This window comes from Monodon monoceros, unplaced genomic scaffold (genome assembly GCF_005190385.1).
Source record: "Monodon monoceros isolate NGI ecotype Baffin Bay Population unplaced genomic scaffold, NGI_Narwhal_1 Super_Scaffold_16, whole genome shotgun sequence".
NCBI lineage: Eukaryota > Metazoa > Chordata > Mammalia > Artiodactyla > Monodontidae > Monodon > Monodon monoceros.
In genome coordinates, this window is record NW_021703772.1 from 24,441,107 (window position 1) to 24,446,736 (window position 5,630).

The 5,630-nt window shown below is 35.3% G+C and overlaps 1 pseudogene; it reads right to left on the reverse strand.

Annotated features, from left to right (window-relative positions):
* Positions 1 to 3,591: 3,591 nt before the first annotated feature.
* Positions 3,592 to 4,157, reverse strand: LOC114896731 (annotated as a pseudogene).
* Positions 4,158 to 5,630: the final 1,473 nt, after the last annotated feature.

The window sequence follows — 5,630 nt, forward strand, 5'->3', positions numbered from 1 at the left end:
TATGAATTAACTCCCTGCCCCAACCCCTATCACCAAATAGGGAAGCAGTTTTCCTCTTTTCCACTTGTACACTTGTACATTAGGAAGAGTTTGCTATGATTCTAATTGTGTCACTCATTTCCTTTAGGGCTCATTTAATGTATAGTCTTTACCTGGGTGTAGCACTTTGGATTTTTAACTTTTATTTTGTATTATTTGAAATCATTTTGTTCTTTTATTTAGCTTTTGCAAATATACTAAAATGGGTTGTCTGTAGACATATCTGCCTGAAGTGAATACAGCTTAAAAGCAGAAAATTATTGATTTTTAAAATGAATTATTTTCCTCAGATTTAGTGAGGCCAATTTCCAATAGCCATTTTATTTACCCTTTATCATCTCATGCGGTAGCTTTAATTTCACCAAAGCTACTGTCACCATCAATACATTCCTGAAAAAGAACATGATGTTTTGCAGTTTTTCCAGAAGAGTTGGAAAGTTGTATGAATTGTTTGATTAAATTTTGGTATACCTATATTACATAAAACTCCTTGTAACTCATAGTTTAAATCATATTTCTTATGTTTCTAATAGTAATAAAATGTTAAAATATGAGTAGCATTTATTGTACTTTTTAAAAAATTCAGTGATGTAGTATACTACATTATATTGCTAAGAGGAAGGATAACAAGCTTCTTTGGATTTATTTGCACTTTGAGAAATAAAATTTAGGAAAACTGGTTTTATAGGTTTTTCATTCCTCTCCACTAGAAATCTTGATTAGGAACATCAGTGCACATGATTTTGGGAACACGCAAGAAAGGCAGCAGTGGTAGTCCCAAATAACTATTTTCAGAGGAGGTCATAAACAGCTGTCCCTTTTGACTGTGATCCCTATTTGGAATAGTCTCAGTACTTGTGAAAGAAATCTTCTCTAGGATTAGGGCTTGACATGCAACTATTCATGTCCTAAGACCTTATATTCCCCCCCACCCCCTCCCGTGATCACTGTTTCTCCAGCAGGAGTTAGAGGCTAGGCTAGCAGATATTACCTCAGCACAGTAGTTAATTCCTTTTTGCCAGTTCTCTCTCCTATTCCTATACAGTATTTCAACTATGAACTAGTTCATGTAATAACTTGAGCTCTCTATTCACTCAACTCTTTAGAAATAATGAAGTATAAGTGAATTGCCAAAGTTGTCCTTCACAACAAGGATCAAAATTGTACCTACTGGAGCCTTGTAGCGCCCCAAATGTTTATTTTTACACAAATATTTTGATTCTCATTGGTTCCATGCATCACTGCAATTCTCTTAATGCATTGTGTTATGCTCTGTAGTTTTTACAAGTATGAAAATGTTGAAGTATATTTATTAGCCGTGATGCTATTAAACGTTCAGTTATTTCCCAGGACTCTTAGGTGGGTCTTGGGAAATTCTGAGATGAAATTATGTAATGTGTAAGTGAGAAGTAACATTCATTTTTAAATGTAATTTGCAGTGAGGGCATTATTCAGAAAGAACTAATTGCTGTCATATCTGTAGTTGAGATCAGAGACGATGATTAGAATTCTGTTTTCTAAGATTATTTTTGTAGGCGTAGACACTGTCTCTCAGACTGCAAACTGAGATGTACTTATCTAGAAAATCAATTCCTTATCAATTAATTTATTAGTGCATTAGACTGGTTTATGATCAAAGTAGGTCTGATATTGTCATATTATGCATAATACAACTATGCATTAAATATGTATAATGTATGTATCTCATAGCTGAGAACAATGAAACTACATAGATAATCCCAATTTGTGATACACTTTGAAGTTTTCTAAGTTTTGTCTTTATTGGAATAATGTATTTTTACAGGTTGAAAATCCAGACAGCTTCACACTATAGGATTGTGTTATGTTTTCTTCCATACAGTGTGCAGCATTTTAATTCTTATAATAACAGGGCTGCTCAGTTTGCCAGCAGGAGGCCCCTCAAAGCAAGATGATGTCTCTCGGTTGGCAGATTTCTGTATAAATAAATAACACTCTACACATTCCTCTCAAATACCCGAGTAAGTGAGATAATGCTATATAACTTTTTTTTTTAATTAAAAAAATAGCTGTATTATGTCAGTGACCTGTAATAAATAGCACTGCAAGGAGAAACGACAGCCTCATTCACCTTGCATCCATGCAGAAATAACTGAGCTCTATTTCCATGGCTGGAGAGAGAAGAAAAAAGCGAATGGAAGGACAGAACCGACCTTAGATTGCAGTCACTCTCATGCTAATAAGAGGAAGTTTACACTGACTGTTTTTACTATGTTGAATTTACCACTCAACACACTGCAGGTAAACACCTTGTACTCTAAACATTCAGATAGTCGTTGATAATAATGGTGTGGTGGATACATCATAAAGAGTGTGTTGCCATCTCCCTGAATTCTACATATTTTTCTGTTAAGTTTTCATCAATTAGCAAAGTATTATACTGAAAAAAAATTATTAATTGAACATAATGATGCATTGAGAACAAATACAGTTTTTGGACCAGGATGGCAATATGTGTTTAAGCTTTTCTAATTCAAGACCTGAGAATATCATTTTCTTCACATTGTACTCTACTCTTTCTTAAAAAAAAAAAAAATTAATTGTGAACATTGAAATGTTTAATAAAGAAAAAATTAATCATATGTTATAGAACAATCTAAAACTAAGAGCTTTAAATTCATTCTCAATGAAAAATTTAAATGATTTGGTAATTTTGATTCTTAACTGTGATTCCTAGTTATTCTAAGATTTTCAACAGATGTTACACAGAGAATATAGAAAAATTTGCAGTGATTTTGGGCCTGAAATTAAAGCCTCTGCTTAGACTTATGTCACACTGAAATTTATGGAAATCATGCAAACATACTTCAATGGGATTCAGTCCGTTGTACTTATTTGTACATTCTGCCTAGCCATTCATTTGTCCAACACCTAACAGACATTGCACAGCAGTGGGAACAGACAGCCTGATGTACAAAGACCAAGGATATTTGGCCCTGGCTCCACAACTAGTTTATTTCAATCAGTAAGAAAGTCAGGGCTGTAGGATTTAATATACTTGCCATCCACAAAAGAACATCAATAACAACAACACTTCAGATACTCAGAAGCTCTGGGTGATTTTATAAACAAACACATGTAAATTCATCACACTACTGAGATTGCAGATTACCATATTAAATGCATTTTAATGTTTGCTCTGTTTGTAATATATATGAGATTTGGAATTGTTGGCTGGACGTAGAATTCTTAAAATGATAATTTTTTCCAGGTATTTTATTTTACAGAAAATAAATTTAAGACACAGAGAGAGAAGTTATTTGCCTTAGTCACACATATATTCAAAAGCATTTATTTTCTTCTCCTTTGTATAGGCTAAAATTTTCATACTTCTGAAGTTGCAGTTCTTTTTTATCATTTTATATTTTCCAGTATATAAATAAATGAATGTTTACTAAATATATCTTGAAATAAAATATATACTCGTTTAAAAAATATTTCCACAGTTTTTGTCCCCTATACTGGAAGCTTTTTTTTTTTTTTTTTTTTTAAGAATAAACAGTTTTATTGCGCTCAGACTAGGAATCCATGGGTCTTGAGGACCTCTGTGAATTTGTCAGTTTTCTTCTCTCTGTTCTTTTCGGCCTGCTTCCGTAGCCTCAGGAGCTGCTTCTTTTTCCGGTAGTGGATCTTGGCCTTCTCCTTTGTCTTCTCCTCCAGGGTGGCTGTTACTGCCTGGTACTTCCAGCCAACCTCACGAGCCAGCCGCCCTAGGTAGGCAAACTTCCTCACAGGCTTCAGATGCACAACCTTGAGGGCGGCAGGAACCACCATCCGCTGTTTCTTGTCATAGGGTAGCGGGATCCCATCAAACACCTTGAGGCGGTCCCGAGCGGCCTGGCCTCGCTTGGTCCTGTGGGGCAGCATGCCTCGCACTGTCCGCCAGAAGATGTGGCTGGGGGCTCAGAAGTGGTAGGGGCTGCATCCGCTTGCAGAGGAAGACCAGGTACTTCAACTTGCTTCTGTAGAAATTGCCAGAAATGCTGATGCCCTCACAAATGCATAACCACCACCTTTCCGCCCAGGCGGCCCAGGAGATGGCCTCGGCCATTGAGCACCAGGACCTGCCCCTCCGCCATCTTCGGCAGCAGCCTGGGAAAGTTATATGGGAAGCTGTTAATCTTCCAATATTCATGAAATATATACAGTAACACATTTAGGTGACTCAACTTATGTTGTTGCTTTTCTACTATTTTTTTGTGCTTCAGGTTACTTCTAAATGTAGCAGTGATTTTTAACACATATTACTAGATTTGGTGTAGGTATATAATGTTTCATGGGTGTGTATGAAAACTAATGCAGTTGAGTAATGATGAAAATTATGTAAACAAGAATAGTATTTAAACAATGAAGTGAAAATTTAATAAATGTGGATATCATTGCTTTTGAGCACCTTTCTAACTTTCTTCGTAGCAAATGTAGTCATTAAAATTCTGTTTTAAGAGGGAGGGGACAGTACCATTAGACAATATTAAAAATTGGACATTTTATTTAAGGAAATGTGTTGTCAGTAATTCTTTTAGGAGGTTTTATCACAGTGCAGCAAAGCATGTTTTAACAGTTTTAGTGCATTAAATCTACACAGTTGCTGTTGACTGTGAACAATCATGAATTTAAATAAAGGGAGAAGTTAGTTGGAGTAAAATGTTCTGTTGTCTTATATCTGTAGAAGTGATTATTATTATTTTTGTTTGTTTTACTATAAAGTTTAATTGTCTTGGTGCTTTCTGAGACCATTTTCAATTAAGAATGGGTAACCAGTAAGGTAACATGGAGAATGGTCTCTGTTCTAGAGTAAAATAACTAAACCATGAGCTTTAGGTCAACAAACCTGAGTTCAAGTTCCAGGTTTGGGACTTGCTAGCTGTGAGATCAGTGGGAATGAGCTACAAAGCATAGGAAGCTCAGCTCGGTGTTCTGTGATGACCTAGATGGGTGGGATGGGGGGGTGGGGTGGGATGGGGGGGTGGGGTGGGAGGGAGGTACAAGAGGGAGGGGATATAGGTATACATATAGCTGATTCACTTCGTTGCACAACAGAAACTAACACAACATTGTAAAGCAATTGTACTCCAATAAATATTTTTAAAAAAGTATCCACATCTTTAAAATGGGAAAAAATACTTAAAATACTTCTTCCCAAGGGTGTTTTCGATGATTATGTAGGAAAATGTGTATAAAGCAGTTAACGTAACATTTGGCTCATGGTAAGTACTTGAGAAACATTACTGTATTTTTTATATAAAAATCTTTTTAGGTGATAATTTTTAATGCTCTTTTAAAAATTATCACACTGATTTATATAAGAAGCTTTATCTTTAATATTCCATTTCGGAGTGCTGAATCTACAAAACAAGTTTATTTAATTTTATTCAATACACCTTTATTGAGTGGTTAATTCTGTCCCAGGAATTATATCAGGAACATGTCAAAGAATCTAGTGAAGAAATCAGATGCAAAAATAGCTACCTTCAGTATTTTATGATAAATGGTAAGCAAAAGCTGCTCTGAAATGAAAAAGAAGCACGTTTAGCCCAACCTGGAAGTCGGAA